Genomic DNA, 20,035 nt, shown 5'->3' with positions numbered 1-20,035 from the left:
AAATAACTGTCACTACAAAAGGTGGTTATAAAATTCAAGCAGGAGTCACTGTCAGTGAGTGCCCTATTGTTATTAATGCTTGAAGGGGTTACTGAATCGGTAAACTCACCTGACAACTCTGAGGCAACGTCTGTCTGAAATTTAACTGTTAAAATTGGAGAATAAACTTTATTGTGTCTTTTGTCAACCTGACGATTAAATCTTCTGGGTAACCCCGGCTCAAAAACATAAGTTTGAGACGGTCACATTCCACAAGGAAATCACACAATTGAGTGTTGATACGTGCCGCTCTTACTAATTGACCTTTCACAACTGATCGTTTCTGATAAAAAGGGTGGCAACTCGAGAAATGAAGAAAATCATTCGAGTATGTTGCCTTCCTATAAATACTTGCTTGAAATCAATGTTGTGATTTGTTTTTTTACTAACATCAGGTCTAAGTAAGATATGGCATCCATGGTGAATGTGAATGTAAATTTAAGAAAATCAGTTGTACCATTCAAACGGTGGACAAAATCAGTAACTTCCTCAGCTGAACCCTTGAACAGGATAAAAATATCGTCCAGAAACCGTGTATAGTATATCACGTTACTAACTACAGTACTGTCCTTAAAAACAAATTCATGTTCCCATTGAGCCATAACAATGTTGGCAAAACTGCCACCACAAGGAGAACCCATAGCGACACCAGATTTCTGCGGGTAGAAGGATTCACCAAAAAGAAAGAAATTATTTGTCAGGACCAAATCTAGTAATTCAATAATTAAACTCATTTCACTGTTTGAGGCCCCATTTTGTTTCAATCTAATGGCTGTCCAATCAATACCAACAGAATGAGGTATACAGGTATAAAGGTCCTTGACATCTATAGTTAAAATGTTGTAATCAACACTATAGCTTAGCTTGTTCAAATCACTCAAAAAGGACCACAAATCTTTACAAACCTGTACTTCTGGTGTCAAATACTTTTTTAGTAAACCATCTACAAATTTCGCTATGGGATAAGTAGGTGAATTTCGACCGTCAGTTAACGGGCGCATGGGTGGCTGGGCTAGGCTCTTATGCAGTTTAGGTATACCAAACATATATGGGTAATGTGGATATGTTGTAGAAAGGTACTTAAAGGTTTTCTGGTCAATCCTGCCATCAATAAACAAGTCCCTAAGAGACATGTTGATCAACCGGTACGCTCCATTCACCTCAGATCAAGAACTAATCTGGTAAGCTGGAGTGTTAAGTAGTTCGTTCATATGTAAAGTATAGTCGTTTATATCAAAAATAGCAAGTCCACCACCCTTATCAGGCTTACATACCCTTATTTTTTGGGATTTAATGAAAGCCAGAAAATCCCTTTCATCACTAGTAATGTTGGGTTTAACAGTGTTTTTGTTTTTATAAGAACGGGCAATCTGCCTAATATCAAGTTCACAAATTTGTTCGAACAATTGTAGAACTGGGTTAAGTGGAGGGTTGAAAGTACTAGACACAAAAAGAGGGTCAACAACATGTATAGATTTACCCAATAACAAGGAAAGATTCAATTTCCTCACAAAAAGTTTAACACCGATGATGGTTTTAACCAAGTCCAAGTTCTGTGTAGGTACAAAAGTAGTTCCTTTTGCCAACAAATCGGCCATATCTGTAGTGATGGTGGAACTAGAATAATTATAGATCTTATAGTCCCCCTTTTGGTTAGAAATCAAAACAGGACCACAAACCAATCTAGGTGTATTTTGTGTGTCTTCATCCAAATCGGTCGGGGCATCTGGACCACTGTCAAGTGGGTCCTGTTCCAAACCCATATTTGGACTGATCGCACTAAGGTCACCAGTGCCACCTGTACCGCTAGGAGGAATGTCATAGTCACCAGGATTACTAGCTTGTTCAATAATAAACCTGTGGGAGGACTCCAAAACTACTTCTTCCACTTCTTGTTTCTGTTGGTCCATTTGTTGTTCGAGGACCGAAGACCTTGCTTCGGTCTTGCTCCCCTCTGGATGTCCTCCTGAAAATCCCGTTTTTGGTTGTGGTCACCATGGGGCTGTGAATTGTTAATAGGTTTGTTAGCGTTACATATTCTTTCACTCCGCCTGACTGCCGTGTCTTCCTCTGAATCACTGTGGATACTGTCACCAAATTCATCAACTATAGGATCCACTTCAGTGTTAGAATCCACTTGATTAGAGTAAGAAGTACCAGTACCTTGACCAGAACTGTCAATACCAAGTGCACCATTATTGTTTTGGTGGCTAGACTTGAACCATACCTGAGCCGAAGATGGTTTAGGATATGCTAGCCCCTGCTCGTATGCTCTTAAGTCTCTGCTTAGTTTTTTGATCTTAATAGCTTTCAATTTTACCATATGGTCATTTATACTGGAGAACACACGGCCATATTCAAACTTGTAATGATCGAAATTAAGGTTGCGTTTGATTTTCACATCCAACTCAGCCACAACCTTAAGCAAATTGTCAACCCATAACTTGTAATTTTTGATAATAACCCCTAACAGTTCCAGCCCTTGACGATCGAACAAATTGACCAGCTCAATGTGAAATGGGGAACCCGCTTCTATCCCCATGGGAAAATGATGACATCTTAAACCCTTTGGGACAACCTTTGATTTAACACATTCTTCAAAGTAAGCAATTTCAAGCTGCAGTTTTATGATTTTAAATAAATGGTTGTCAAACAATTTTAAGTCATTTACTATAGTAGAAACATCAATGTTACCTCCATCAGATGCATTCTGTGGTGGCCCCACAGTGGAGCCACTGGAAAAAGAAATAATGTCTTTCAACCAAGAATCCAGTGTAGGTTGAAAAGGTTGGGAAGGACTGGCGTTATTCAACTCATCAATCCTGTTGTTGTCACATGAAGCAGGTATTTCAGTCACCGTTGCTGGTAGAGGCTGGGTCTGCCGCTGTGAATGAATTTGCGGGGTGTTCGACTGAGAAAAAAATGAAACAACTGGTGCTGGTTTACTAGACCATGTGAACAGTATGTTAGTATCACCAGGGTTTGTGACAGCTACCACATCCAATTGTCGACCATTTACTGCTGCAGCATGACAAGGCTCAACGCCGGGCACACGGTTTCGCGAGCTGGTGTTTACTTGAACTGGAACAGACTCCGGCACCACCAACTCACCATTCCGTGGTTGGTTCTGGCTGTAAAAAAGACGTTGATTTCTGTCCAACTCATCAAGTCTATTCATGATAGAATCGATCTGTGTAGTGAATGAGTTGAAAAAAGACTCAATTTTGCTATTCGTAATGACGGTTGCAGTTTAACCAAGTGTTGCGTTACAATCCGCAACAATGATGCCGGCTCCATTAAAACCAGTATTCTCACTTGAATGAAGACCGATATCCATATCGTTCTCATTGTTGGACTCATGTAGAGCTTCACTAGCTGTCGGGAACAAACTTTGACTCGCAGCCGCTCCAGACAACATGACCAAGAATTCACTAACAACTAAAAAACTAATAAAACAAAAAACAGCTGACGAGAAAGCAGTTCTAAAGTTTACTAAAATACAAGGACATACAACCTTTTAACTATAGATATCAAGGACCTTTACACCTGTATACCTCATTCTGTTGGTATTTATTGGACAGCCATTAGATTGAAACAAAATGGGGCCTCAAACAGTGAAATCAGTTTAATTATTGAATTACTAGATTTGGTCCTGACAAATAATTTCTTTCTTTTTGGTGAATCCTTCTACTTGCAGAAATCTTGTGTCGCTATGGTTTCTCCTTGTGGTGGCAGTTTTGCCAACATTGTTATGGCTCAATGGGAACATGAATTTGTTTTCAAGGACAGTACTGTAGTTAGTAACGTGATATACTATACACGGTTTCTGGATGATATTTTTATCCTGTTCAAGGGTTCAGCTGAGGAAGCTACTGATTTTTGTCCACCGTTTGAATGGTACAACTGATTTTCTTAAATTTACGTTCACATTCGACATGGATGCCATATTTTACTTAGACCTGATGTTAATAAAAAACAGATCACAACATTGTTTTCAAGCAAGTATTTATAGGAAGGCAACATACTCAAATGATTTTCTTCATTTCTCGAGTTGCCACCCTTTTTATCAGAAACGATCAGTTGTGAAAGGTCAATTAGTAAGAGCAGCATGTATCAACACTCAATTGTGTGATTTCCTTGCGGAATGTGACCGTCTCAAACTTATGTTTTGAGCCGGGGTTACCCAGAAGATTTAATCGTCAGGTTGACAGATGAGGTTATTACCAAAAGACACAATAAAGTTTATTCTCCAATTTTAACAGTTAAATTTCAGACAAACGTTGCCTCAGAGTTGTCAGGTGAGTTTACTGATTCAGTAATCCCTTCAAGCATTAATAACAATAGGGTACTCACTGACAGTGACTCCTGCTTGAATTTTATAACCACCTTTTGTAGTGACAGTTATTTAGTTATAGGAATATTGAAGAAAAACTGGGAACTTTTTAGGACATCTCCATTACTTTGGGACAAACTTGGAGACACATTTCACACGTGTTTTAGAAGGGGTAGGAACTTGAAAAATTATCTTGAGTTGGCAAACTCCCATAGTACCAAATCAATTGGTATGTTTAAATGTGAGGCATGCAATTATTGCAAGTATATGGTAACATCTGGCATGTTTGTGGTCAACAATACAGAATACAAGCTTAGATCTATGTTTAATTGTCAATCCAAGTTTATTGTCTATTTAGCTAAATGCAAACACTGTTTTGCCTTCTACATTGGCAAAACAGAACGTAAATTGCGCGAGAGAGTTTACGAACATCAGTATGCGATCAACAAAGGGAAGTTAGACAATGCACTTGCAAAACATGTACACTCTTTTCCTAATCATACCTTTACTTTTATGGCTATAGACCAAATAGTTCCATCTATAAGAGGAAGCCCGCTGCAAATCCTTTTAGAAGAACTGGAATTGGCATAGCAAATCAGACTTGAGGCATGTAAACCTCCTGGTCTGAACGATTTGTGTTCTATAAGTTGTATTTTGAAAAATAAAAGTCTTGGTAGATAGTATGTTATTAGTATATAACATCACGGTTTATGTCTTGTTTCAAAATGTTTTGGCTAATATGCGATCTACCTATTTTATCATAGTACTGAATATTCTTAGTATTGGTAAAATTGGGCGATTCAACTACTGTGCTATATATATTTTTTACTTTTCAAGTATTCTGCCTTTTGTAGGGGTTTACAACATGCAAAGGTTACAACTGTTTAAAATTGTATTTTTGTAGTGGTTTCTGTTTTACAAGTTCTACAACTTTAAGTTGCTTACTGCTGTAAAGCAATTGTGCTTGTGATGTAAGCAGTGATGTATTTTAAGTTGTGGCGGTTTTAGTTACAAGGTCTTCTGAAGAAGTTTGCTTCAGTGCAAACGAAAAGCGCTTTAAGCCTTGTATGTCCTTGTATTTTAGTAAACTTTAGAACTGCTTTCTCGTCAGCTGTTTTTTGTTTTATTTGTTTGAAAAAACAACATAAAACCCTATTTTTGCAGGTGCAAACCTGCTGCAGTGCTTTAAATACTAAGTCCATTATAGCATGACAGTTGTGGAACAGGCAAGCTCATTGCAAATAGAAAAAAATCCGTACCATGTTTACGGCACTCTTTTACAACAAAAATAGTTATACATTGAAGTATGACATGCAGCACATGCATTGATCAGGATTCTGAAACAGTATCACCACCAGCACTGCAATGGCACACTGTCAAAAAGCACAATAACCTGGGATTCTGAGACATGATAAAGCAGCACTGAGCAATATCTCATTAGTGGCTGTTTATCATCACACACACACACACACACACACACACACACACACACACACACACTCACACTCACACTCACACTCACACTCACACTCACACTCACACACTCACACTCACACTCACACGCACACACACACACACACTCACACACACACACACACACACACACACACACACACACACACACACACACACACACACACACACACACACACACACACACACACACACACACACACACACACACACACACACACACACACACACACACACACACACACACACCTGCATATTACTTAGCCACTGTGATGTAACCCAGACTGATATCTTTTCCCTTCCTGCTCTTACCCCTTTCCCTACTTCTCTAACCTCTGCCTCCAAATCTAGTTACTACTCTTTTCTTCATAGTAAGAGGATAAAATATAAGGGCTTTTCTCTCTTAATTGGGGTTTGCTCATACCTACTATTGTGTTTAGTATAATTTTTTAGTATAATTTTTATAGTTTATAATTTTATTATTATAATTTTTCTTTTGATCAATGCTGCCTCTGTATTGTGATTTTACATGTCTTTTTATATATTGTTAACTTTGTCACTGTTCATGCTTGGAGCTTTTGTCCCCGGGCCTCTACTGAAAATGGACATATATCCAGTTAGACTAGCCCGGTCAACAAATGTAAAATAAAATAAATAATAAATAAATGTTAACAGTACCAATCTTGCTACAGAAGTGAATGAAAATACACCAACAAAAGAGAGTGTACACTTTTTTGCACCCTTTTGCACTAATCCAGTGCTGGCAGAATTTCTAGGAGAAGAACACATGACTAATTTGCATTAGCCATGCCCCAGGACTGCCACATTTGCATGCACCCTTCACAAGCAAGACTGCTATATCACAACAGGCTTGTGTTTTTGTACCACTAAACTGATACAGTAGTCTCTATATCACATGAGCTCAATACTTCATCTCACTCCAACTGCCCTGGCATGTCTCTTACACACTGGAGCCTGGGTATGGGGAATATTGGTCCGTGCTCATATGTTACCCTAACAGGGAGATTCTCCTGGTATGAGAAACACTGATGAATAACTCAGAATGGTGCTCGTGTTGTGGTGATTGAGACAATAAGGGAAGGGAGAGACTGAGGTCCATGACAGCAGCAATTGTTTGTATTTGCCATGAGCAAGACTCAGTGTATCCTTCATGTTGACAGCTATGTCTCCTACCCGAACTACAAATACATTCCTATTCTAGTCATGGGCAAAAATAAAGGGCTTGACATGCTTGATTTTGGTACAAAACCATGTAACACCTTTCTCCCAAGACTGTGTGACCTACCTTGGAGTAGGTCTATTTATACACTTTAGATACGGAATGCATTCCCCCACATTGGGTATGCATAATGATTTCCATCTGCAAGATTAATTTGTGTATGCCAAAGTTAAAATGCTGATTAAATATTATATTGGTGTAGTATCTGTGCTATTGTCTTTTTACTTGCATTGTCCTTAAATATTTGTTGTTCTAAGAACATATATATATATATATATATATATATATATATATATATATATATATATATATATATATAGGTTCATAGGTTCATAAGTAGGTACTAGGCTATTGGCCCTAGGGCCTATGCCACCCAAGAAAATTATTTTCCTGTGCCCCTGTCAAGCAGAACCATAGAAGTGATCCCCGGGGTGAATTTCCTATTACCTATCCAATCATCAAGATTTTTCTTGAAGAGTGCTAATGAGGAGCTCTGTTTGACATAGATAGGTAGTCTGTTCCAGAGTATGGGAAGTCTCTGGGACAGGAATCTATCCCTCCAGCATGTTCTGTTTATTGTGGTGACAAGGTTTAGGTCCCTAGAGCGTGTAGCTCGGAGGGATTGGGATTTCTTTAAGTGGAGCATGTCCAACAGCTCTGGGTTTGACATAGCTTTGTATGTTAGGCAGAGATCGCGTCTGAGTAGGCGATATGCGACGGAGTAAAGCTGGAGTTTTTTGAGACAGTCTGCATAAGGCATCTGTTTGAGGCCAGTAATCCTCTTTGCGAGGTATTTTTGCGGCTTTTCCAGTTGTTGTAGATGTCTTGTGAGGTACATACCAAAAGGGGCATTGTACTCCATAATGGGTCTAATGAATGATGAGTAGAGGGGAACAATGACCTCTTGTTATTTATATATATATATATATATATATATATATATATATATATATATATATATATATATATATTTACACACACTTAGGTAATTTCTGTTATATATATTTTAAGCCATTTTAAGCCATTTAGCTATAAATGTAATAATGGTTACTAATTTATACTGAAGTATGTCAGTATAAAATAAAACATATGTACACTTTATTGTAAATACTCAAACTGCTAAGAGTTTACATTTCACTTTAATATGCAGTTTAGTCTTCTGTGTTCAGTATTATATACACTGACTGTGTTAGCGTCAGGCTTCAGCCAAGGATCCCCCCTGGATTACTATAAGAAGAAAATGCAGTTATGACAGCATGAAGTTGTGGAAGCAAAATTCTAACAAAACCTGGAACTCAACTCAAATGTATTCCTAATGAATTTAGCTAGCAAAATGTAATCCTGGCATAAAGTGACAGTACATTAGCACCTGCATATAGGTCACAGTGGTAGAAAATATATGGAAAGCAATTTATGAACATTATAATTTCAGTGGATGGTATTCCATACAGCCTAAATCTGATTCTAAACAGGCAAAATACATTTAGTCTGTCTTGTTCATACACCACATATTTGCTTATGACCTGTGGACAGTGTAGTAAAACATGAATGACTTTCTATTTCAATCAAAATTACAAAATAGCTATTTATAATACATTCAATATGGTGTTCAGTCTTCATTTTTTATCTACTGTTTCTCCCACTTAGATAACTTTCAAAATATCCATAATAACATCTTCTGTAGCTTCAGAATCACCAGCTACATATCTGTAGTATCTGAACTATTTAATAATAAACATCTGCTTCACAGCTCAAGATTCAGTTCTAACATGTGTGGCTTTTGCTGACTAATTTTATTTTATTCTGCTTCCCAAAATTTAATGATTTACTGACTACAATAAATTATCTATAAATATTGATTTTACCCTTGCCCTTGTGGCATGTATCATGGCTGAAAAGGGGCTGTGGACCACATGGACCAGCTCATTTATCCAGTTAAATAAAATACATTCACATAAAATAAAATGGAGCTCCAACCAGGCCTGGACATTTTCAGTTTCTTTTTCCAGTAGGAACAAAACAACCATACAACAACAAATGTTAACTAGTAAAAGGGTATCACTTACATTATGGCTATAAGGCACAATTGAATGGGTGGGGCTTACTGGAATGAAGTGAGGTCAACTTTGAGCACGATGTCATTTTTAAATAAAATTTTCATATGCTACTACACATTTGATATGGTATGTATTAGTACTACAAAGACTAAGGAAACCATTTTGTATATACAACCTTGTGAACAAATGGCACTGTGTATGTTTGTGTACAAGTAGATAAATCAAATCAAATAAATATTTACATAAATATTATAAACACAAGGATTTCAGTTTCAGAACTGACTGTATGGAAATCATGTCATTTAAACCAGGTGGGATGCTGGCATTTAGGAGCAATTGCCATGTAAGTTCTCTCACCAATGAGCCAAGACATGTTTGAAGCAACTGTTACCAGGCACAACTCTCTACATTCTGGCATGATAATAACACAGCCACTAGCAGGCACAGTGAACAGAACATACTACAAGGTATTGTAAATACCATTAATACTTTAAATGTTCTTTTCCCCAAAGCAAGCTACTAAACAGATTTTAACTTTAACTTACGGCTAAATCAACCATTTTGTTTCAACAATTCACATGCTAGGTTGAATGAACAGCATGAATAGGACAGCTATCATGAATGCTCGGCAGGGTCCTTGAAGAAATGCATTTTCTTATTTGAAAGAAAACTATAGAAAATTAAAAATTCGCAGTTAGATAATGTATATCTAACTGAATGCATTAAGTTACATATAGTTCCGAAACGACTTAGAATTTTCAAGCTCTCCAATGGATTAAATTAACAAGACGCCATGTTTAAAGATTTTATTAGCATGTTTGATTGTTTTGGTTAGGAACTGGTTAATATGATTATTAAATATAACTCCTCTATTATAGAAGACTGTTTTAAGGAGGTTGAACATTTAAATAAAGTGATTATTCATGATTTATTATTCAACGAATATCAAACTCTGTATAGTAATGTTTTTTCTTGAGTAGATCAGAATTGTAGATACAACCAAGATAGGAAAAAATCAGAAAATTGAAAGAGATTTAAAGGAATACAAACATAATAAAGCTTACCCACACCCACCACATACGGTACAATATGACCATTTTACCTCACCAACAAGAGATGGAAGGGTTTAATCAACACCCTTCTTGCCAGGCCTGACTTCAGGTTTGAATAGAATTTTCCAGAACTCAGGAGATCTGAGAGGATAGCACCACAATCCTCACATCACCAGGACCCAGGCCTGAGTATGACCCTCCCCCAGTCCATTATAAACAATGAAACAAGCAAAGAAAGGAAAAAGGGAAAAGAAAGGGTCAGAAATGGTAATTACATAACATACAGATGGGGTTACTCTATCCTTTCAGCGTTACAATATCTACAATTATAGTGGCCTAACAGTAACCATGGATTATTTCAATTTATTCTCAAAAGGGTTTAAATTTATCCCAGCACCACATTTTAACATTGCAGACTCATTGATTGAATTTAAACTTTTTACAAGAAAATTGAATCTGGCTACCTATTTCAATAGCATAAAAGAAAGCATGGGAAAAACAGTATGTATTTAAATCAAATTATTTTCAACATTGCAAACTATATTTAAGGTACTTCAATGATATTATTATTCTATGGATGAGGCTGACTAAGAATATCAATTATTTTGTTCAATATTTGAACCGCACCACCTACTTTCTCAAATTCACATGGAATTTTGGCAAACATGGTAAGAATTACTTTGATAGCATGATTACTTCTGAGGCAACTGATTTCAAATCCAGAATTTACAGGAAACCAACATTCAGTAATTCATACTTACATTTCAGCAGTTATCACCCTCTAGGACACAAGAGAATTATGGTTAAGGGACAGTATGTTCATATAGCAAGAAGGACCTCAGACAAGTAAGACCTAATAAATGAATTCACAGTTCTAGAATAAATGTTGACAAAAACAGGATATCCACTAGATTTTTTTAAATAACATCAGCAGTGGTATATTACAAGAATGGGGTACCAGATACATGCCACTTCTAGGGACCAGCCCCCTGTTGGAATTGATTGCATAAACGTCAACAGTAATTTTTCTACAAACTTGGTGAACTATAGAGTCATAGTGATAGAATTTAATGAATGTGATCCCCAAATTAAGAACACTGTTAATAAGAATTGGAGCATTATAAGCTCCAATGTATGTCTCACTAGCATAATAAGTAGTGAACCAAGGTATCTGTGTTCAAAACAGCTGCTAATCTGAAACAAATCTTTGACCATAATCCCACAAGGTTAGTCCACTCAACAGATGAGAAGGGTTCCACTAGATGTAGAGCATGTAAATTATGCCCCTATATAGGATCATAGCATCATAGGATCATAGGAAGTTACTAGGCTAATAGCCCTGGGGACCTTACAAGCCCAGCCAAGAGTTTATCTCCAATAAAGAAACCTTAGTCATCACTTTTCACCCCTGTCAATGAGGGACACAGGTGGAACCTCTGGGGCAAATGTGTAGTTTCCCATGCACTCATCAAGGTTGCACTTGAAGAGGGTCAGCGAGGTACTCTGTTAGACATGTATGGGAAGAGACGGGGCAGCTTCTGGGAGACAAACCTGTCTCTCCAGCAGGTTTTGTTGATGTTGCATATTAGATTTAGGCCTTTTGAGCGGGTAATGCCCAGGAGTTAGACTTACGGATATGGAGCTTCTCTAGAAGGGCAGGGTCCAATATTGCCTTGTGGAAGAGACACAGATCACCTCTATGCAATCTGTATCATACCAAGAAGAGTGAGAGTGATTTCAGCCTGTCCACATAGGACAGGTGTTGAAGGCCACGGATTCTCTTTGTGAGGTATTTCTGTGGCCTTTCTAGTTGGTGCAAGTGTTTGGAGAGGTACATACCAAATGGGCTATTATACTCAATTATTGGCCTAATGAGAGAGGAGTACAGAGAGGTAATAGCCTCATTTTTTCCTGGATGCAATCCCCATACTTATGAGAGGAACCAGGTAAAAGATTTTTCTGATCACTACCGCTACATGATGGTCAAATGTGAGATTGTTGTCAACCTGAATACCCAGGTCTGTCATCACAGGTTGTGTGCTTAGGAGGTTGCAGTTGATATGGTAATCAGTAGGGGCCATGTTTTTTCTGAATGGTATGATAATACATTTTTTTTGCATTTAACTTAAGGCCATGACTTTGGCACCAATCACTTGTTACTGTGAGATCCTCTTGCAGTATGTTAACATAATTTAGGATGTCAATTACAGCACCCGACTTACAGTCATCCACAAACTTGGTCAGTCACAGGCCTTTTGTCTTTGCCTGTACCTCTTTGAAGTAGATGCCAAACAGTAGGGGTCCAAGGACAGATCCCTGGGGAACACCTCTAGTGACAGGTCTGCTGTCGGAGGTGGAGCACCTATTTTGACCTTGTGGGTCCTATTATAGGTTCATAGGTTCATAGATTAGTGAAAACCTTAACCTTTATACCAAACCCAACCACCTGATGAGATCGAGATTTTGACAAAGTTGTGTTAGCGTTTCGATGATGTCCAAGTGGGGGATTGTGTCAAAGGCCTTGGCCAAGTCAAAATAAGCTGTTTGTACTGACTTTTCCTCATCAAGGGCCTTGGTGACAGTCTCAAAGAAGTCAACCTGGTTCAATAGGCAAGATCTGCCCTTGACAAATCCAAACTGGGTGGGGTCAAGTGCTTGGAGAGTGCCTATGTCCCTTTTTATGAGATCATAATAATATGCTCCATGGCTTTACAGATCAGACTTGTCAAGCTAATGGGGCGATAGTCTCCAGGGTCAGTAGTGGCACCACCTTTGTGCAAGGAGATGAGAATGGCATTTCTCCATTCTGCTGGAATGAAGTCTTTACTTAGGCTGTGGTTGAATAGGGTGCTCAGTGGTGAAACTAGTTCTTGCTGTAGATTGTGCAAAATACAGCCTGAGAAGCCATCAAGTCCCATGAAAGCTGTGTTCTTTGCTTTGGATAGGGCCTTTAACACTTGATCTACAGAGATGTGAGGTGCAGGACAAGTATTGGGGATGCTGGATGGGCCTTTGGGGGGATAGGGGTGACATTTGTGCTGAACCTATCTGTTAGCAGGTTGGCTAAGTCAACAAGATCAGTGTAAGTGGTACTGTTAAAAACTAATTCTGAACAAACCTGGGCTTTGCCATGGAGGTTCCTGACGTAACTGAAGAAGGCTTTGTGGTTTCATTTTGTTTCAGAGGCTAGTTTCAATTCATAATTGGCTTTGGAGGTTTTCACTAGTGATTCAATGTGCTTATTGAGGCAGAGGAGAGAGTTTTTCCAATTTGGAATGTGTTCCTTTTTACCCTTGGACAATAGTTTCTTCTTCATTTTGTTGTAAAGCCTGTTGATAGAGGATGTCCACCAGGCAGGTTTGTGTTTCCTTGAGTGGCAGGTTTTAGTTCTGTTGGGTATGGCTTAGGCCATGCAGTTGTACAGGTGTTTGTATACTGCGTTGGCATACCTTTCAGCATAGTTGTCTGCATCCTGTGAGGGTGGTGGTGGTGTGAAGCTACTGATACCCTCCCTTAGGAGGTTGTAATCAGCTTTTGAGAAGTTTTTTAGCCTGGTTATGGCTGGAGGGGCTGAGTGGGATAGGAACTTTGAATGAGATAGACCGATGATCTGATCTTACCAGGGAAGAACATACCATGGGAGTGGTGCAGTAGTCACCCATGTTGGTGAGAACCAAGCCAGAATGTTATCTCCCCTTGTGAAGGATGAAATGAGCTGGTCTAGTGCATTAGAACTGATGTAGTCAAGGAATCATTAAATGAGTGCATTAGTGCAGGAATAGTTCACCCAGTATATGGTGGGATAGTTGAAGTCACCAATGATTGGGGTGTTAGAGGATACCCTGATGGAGTCAAATAGGTCCAGGTAGGAGGAGTGGGTGTCCTGAGTGAGGGAGGGTCTATAGCTGGCTATAATTTGGATGGGTATCTTGCCAACTGTCAGTTGCACCTGGAGTAATTCCAGTTCTTCATGCTGTCTAACCAGTCCGGAGGTGTGCCTGTCCTTAATGAAGATAGAGACACCACCACCCTTAGTCTTCTCAACCTCATTTTGGGGTCAGAATGTGCGGAATGAGGTATAGTCTGGTAAAGCAGGGGTGCCCTCATCAGCCCTGAATCAAGTTTCTGTGACTGCACAGACATCGGCATCTTCCAGTGGGAGGAGCACTTCCAGTGAGTGCATTTTCAGGTTCAGGCTCCTAACATTAAGCAGCATGACCTTCAATTTGCTTTTTGACAGATCTTTTATGTTGGAAGATTTGTCTTTGGGACATAGAATAAAAAAGGCACAATGGCGAGGCAAGAGCCTTGACCAGGGTCCAGATTCCCAGGGTTGACAGGTGGAGGCCATCTCTGGCAAAGCATCGAGGCCTGTCAGCAATGTCATCCCAGGCAGACAGATACTGGATCCTCTTAGAAAGACACCAGAAACTAAGCCAATTGTTGAAGTCAATTATTTTTTGTTGACATTGTGGTATCATTCTTGGTGAAGCTAGGATGCTGCTTAGGACTAGGGTCATACCTGCCTGGGAAACACACTCTGAGAGCTCAATCATGTCTCTCTTCATATAGTTCAGGGAGGTACATCTCAAGTCATTCACACCAACATGGACAATGATAGAGTCAAACTTGTACCTGTTCTGGAGAGACTTAAGTGCATGCATGATGTGGTGGTTTCTGGCACCTGACAGACCTTCCCCTTGACCCTATTGAAGGGGAAATCGGTGTGTCTCACAATTGAGTCGTCAATGACTAGTATATTTGGTTTATTGTTATGCCTTATTGGCTGCGTTGGTTTATTGTTAAGCTTTATGGGCTATGTTTGTGAGACACTGATGTGCTGTCTGCTGTGTGTGATGTGTTTGGATTTTGTGTGTGGAATATCTGTGAGTGTGTTTTGGTGGTCTCTGCTGTTTAGGTAAGTTTTTTATTGAGGACTTCTGCATAGGCGGGTGTATGCTGTGCTTAGCTATGTGATGTGGCTGGTGTGACATTTGTGCTGGCAATCTCCTCTTTGTCAGGAGTACTAACTGTGACGCGAGAGAGCATGGACTCCAGGTTACTGATGTAGATGCATTTCTCGCAAGTAGAAGAATTATTTGCTAGAAGAAGGCTGTCAGTGAACATGAGCCAGCTGCAACACTCTCTCAGTATGCCCATGTAGACCAGGCTGGTAGGGGAAACTGATGGGAATTGTCCAGACATAGTGTTCTGAATACCTGGTGGACTTAGGGAGACAGGGTTTTGATAAGGGTTAGTCCACAAGAGTGTAGACCAGAAAAATCTTCTTAAATGTAAAATAACTGGCCTGAAGCACAAGTGCTAAAACCAAAACTAAGATGCTTAGAACAGCAGATAAATTTAATCAAGCTACTAACAAGCAATAATAAATACAGCAGAATAAGAGCACTTGAACACTTAAGAGCACAGAGCAAAGCAAAATAAGGTAATAAAGTAGGTAGAACACAGTTACAGTAAGAGCATCTGAATAAAGTATAAAAAAATGTTTTTTTTGTTAAGTGGAGAAGGACAAAGCAAGATAATTCAAGATTAAGAAACTGAAGGTGTTAGCCTACCCAAATGGTCTCTCTGTACACAGTAGACAGATCTGATGAGATGGGACTTGTAGGAGTGTCCGATATCAAAGAAGCAAGAGGGTAGTCCTTCCCAAATGATCTCACATACTCAGTTGAGTGAGCAAATGAGATGGGGCTGGGAGGAGTGTCCAAAGACAAATTTATAGCAGGGATGGACAAATTCAAAGCCACTAAGTATAAGAATACAGTAACACTTGGACAGGAGGGTGAGAAAACAAACAAACTGCAGAGAGGGAGATACCACCGATATTCAATCAATATTCAATGAAACAAATAAATAAATGCAGTACAGTTTTGTTAACTATCACTGAAACAGAACAAGTAGAAAAAAGTATACTTATATCAGGTTTGTATATCCAGATAGTTGTAGAATCAGTCACAGCCAGCTAAACAGCTCTGCTACTGAGCACAAATACACAGACATATAATAAAACACAAGCAAATGGTACTCAATAATGGGCTAAATAGCAGGGTCAATTTCATTAATGGAAATTGTAGAACATCAGGAATAGTATATATAGTAGTATGTACAGGATATTTCAGTTTTTATGTAGGTAAAACTTAATGTGCATTCAATAAAATAATTTATGTATATATTTATGATATGAGAAAGAAAAATACAAATAATGCATTGTTTAGGCATTCTCTTATATGTATCGGTATATGTAATTTCAACTTCAGTATTCAAGATAAAATTCCTCTTGATCCCCAGGGGGTGGTGACTGGAAACACAAAATAGAACTGAGAAAACTTATATGGCAATTGTGCCTAAATGCCAGCACCCACCTGGTTTAAATGATATGATTTCCATAAGTCACTTCTGAAACTGAAATCCTTGTGTTTATAATATTTGTGTAAATATTTATTTGATTTGATTTATCTACACGTACACACACATACTACTTTAATTATTTTCTTAGTATAATTATTTTATTGTATCAATCAATGTTTCAAATGTATCAGTCAGTTTTACTCAACTATTTATTTAATGTTTATCTATTTGACTAAGTGCAAAGGCACTATAATTTATTCCGTATGCTCACCAGGAATGTTCATCATGAACAGATTTACTGGTTAATATATTTATAAGTGGATAGAATAATGGACGGATAAAAAGAACAAGTTTTTAAACAAATTTCAAATATTTTATGCATTAAAGTGATATATGGCTTTAAGACGAGCTTTTTTAATGATACGTGGTTTGTGGGTGGTTAGATTCTGATGAAGTTCTGGTGCAGGAACAAAAGAGCTTAATCTCACAACAATCTTTTAGAGTTATAGAAGGCTAGCGTGTCTTTCTTGACAGAGTGGTTTACTAGGAGTTTATTTTATCATTTCACTGTCTACCAGCTCCTTCTATTGACTTTGGTGGCGTTTTCACCTAGTTCTTAGTTCGCTGTTACTACATCCACTGTTTTAAGATATTAGACAAATTTACAATCTGAAAGACTTCAGGTCTCTTCCTACCTATCTAGTTAATAAAAATAAATAAAACTGTTGCAGAGATATAGGTTTAACTCACTCCTTTTACATCTTCCTTTAGTATTTGCTAGTGAGTAAAAACAGTTAAACATATCTATTAAAGTATACCCATTAACACTTTTTCCCTTTCATTTTTGTCTTTCTCAGTCTGTTATATACCACTGCAGGACTTCATATCCCCTCAGATTACTGGAAGTAGCTATTTTATGTATCTGCTAATTTGGTCTGCATGTACATCATCTCAAGTCCTTTAACTACATGTATCGTGTTTGGCCGAGCCATTGCTTGAGAACTTGAGTTTCAGAACTGGATTTGATAACCACCTCCAGTTTGCAATCATCAGCAAAGATTTTTGTTAGTTATAGTCCATTGATACTAGTTTTTATATTAGAAAAATATATGCCAAAGAGGAGGGGGCCCAGGACAGAGCACTGAAGAGTATACCACTGGTAATAATAAGTCTAGGCAAATACCTTTAGCCTTAATAGTATGGGTTCTGAAGATTCCATTTGGCTATTTAACTATTCTTTGGGCTGGGAATAAATGTTGTGGCAGCATGTAAGGCAAGGCTCTATTAAGTAAAATAAGTTGTGGCATTTGTCATGATCTAAGTGCATGCATATACTGTTGTAAATAAACAATTGCACTTTCCTTTACTGAAGTTAGGTGCAGGCAACACAGAAAATAAGAGTAAGCTTCTTTGACTGAATTTGTATCTTTGTTAACATATTGCAGATACATGTCTCAGAATGCAGTGAAAATGTTATCTTTATACTAAGCCTTGTGTTCCCACTGAAATGGAAGAATGTTTCTTATACAACTCAATCATACAATTTGGCTATAATGAAGATCCACCCACATCTGTTACCCTCTCCCATGCTACATATGCATATGTGCACACATAAGCAGACACCAGCAGACACACACACACACACACACACACACACACACACACACACACACACACACACATGCGCGCACGCTCACACACACACACACACACACAGACACACACATAAGAACACATGCGCATGCACAAAAGTGCGTACACACACACACACATGCCCATACACAGGCACACACACAAAATCTGATCGTAGAAATACAAACTGGCCCTTTTTCCTTCATATTGTCATTTTGCTAAACATCACAAACAGAGACATTAATTTCCTAGGAGTTACACAAGAAAAGCAGTTTACATTTATACAAGAAGGGAAAGGTTTTTACTGCAGTCCTAAAACCTTTTTTTTTTGTAAGCTGTATAATATCAACAGCTCTAAGATTATAATGTCCATTTCTGACAGTTCATGCAGTTTGCCTTTTACTAAGGCTGAAAATAAATGCATTACTTAGCACCCTCAGCAAGAGCATTTTACAACTGTGAAAAGCACCTTTACTTGTTTCAGTGCACTTCACAGCTGACGCTTTCTTTCAGTGTTTCAATGTCAATTGCAGGCTAAGGATCTCACATGAGGTCATAACAAGCCATTCTCCATCTTGAAATAGTTTGGTAAAACCTAACTCCAAACAAGTCATCTATTCTTTTATTTAAAATTCTGAGGTTTGTGGATAATCTTGTTCACCTTCTTGCTTTGCCAGCTCCCATATGGAGTCCTCCTATTCCACCCCCTCCTGCCTTGTCACAACTTTAGGGGCATACACATGTAAACTACCCCACACAGCAACAGTTTGTGCTCAGTCTGCAGTACACAATGCACTCTTATATCCTGTATATAAGAATTGTGGGAAACTTCAGGAATTCTAGATTTTATGGTTTACTTTGCTATAGTATTACATTGTCCAGCTGGGGCAGTTTTACACTCTCAATCAACAAGAAGCCACAGATGAGATTATATCCAGTAAGCATAGTACTGCAGATTAAATAAAATTCCATCCAACAACAGCCATTCGACAAGTACTCTTTTTAAATGCAGTCTTATTTTACAATACTTTTATACTGAGCAACCTATGTTTTCATGATTATCAGTGATATACCTGTTTGCTGGGAAAACACCTCTCAACTTGTTTGCTCAAGAATCAGAGGGATATGACCAAAAAAAGAGTAGATGGGGGAGCTCAAAACCAGAACAATTTTTAATATTATGCTAATTCACTTAAGCAGTTAGCAGAATAACAAGTTTTACATCAACATACATTTTCTAATGTCTGACATTATTGACTGACAGTAATCTTTAAGAATTTACATGAAAATAAAAAAAAATATTAAAGAGACATGGGGAAATTTTGATGTTCTGCAAAATCAAGGACAGTTGATAAGTATGTCTGGAAACTCTAGTTCAGCTCATCCCTCAAAATAAGATTTAACCCCTCCTCTACTTCAAAATGACTTCATAACTGTGAATCATACTGGATCTCATCATTGTGAACAAAACTAACCTAAGTAGAGTTCTACATTTTAATTTTAAAAATGTAGTTGTTTTCACCAAGAAAAATAGCTAAACACATAAAGTGCAGATATATAATAGGAGCATTAATAACTACAAACTTTAAATCCATTAGAAACTAATATACTGGTAAAAAGGGATTTAAAAGGTGAGATCACTAGGATCTATAAAATACCAGTACCAAATTAATGCAACCCAACTATTTCACACTGCTTACCTCACACTTTTTACTTGTGACTATTGCTGCAGTCAGCTTTTTCCAGAAAGTCCCAGAATGCAGTGAAAATCATGTTTCAAAAGGTTCACTAATATTCCTGATCACAAACAACACCAAACCAGAGTGCAGAGAAATTAGAA

This window comes from Protopterus annectens, chromosome 2.part0 (genome assembly GCF_019279795.1).
Source record: "Protopterus annectens isolate FY-2018-M chromosome 2.part0, PAN1.0, whole genome shotgun sequence".
Lineage (NCBI taxonomy): Eukaryota > Metazoa > Chordata > Ceratodontiformes > Protopteridae > Protopterus > Protopterus annectens.
Note: the sequence above shows the minus strand (reverse complement) of the source record.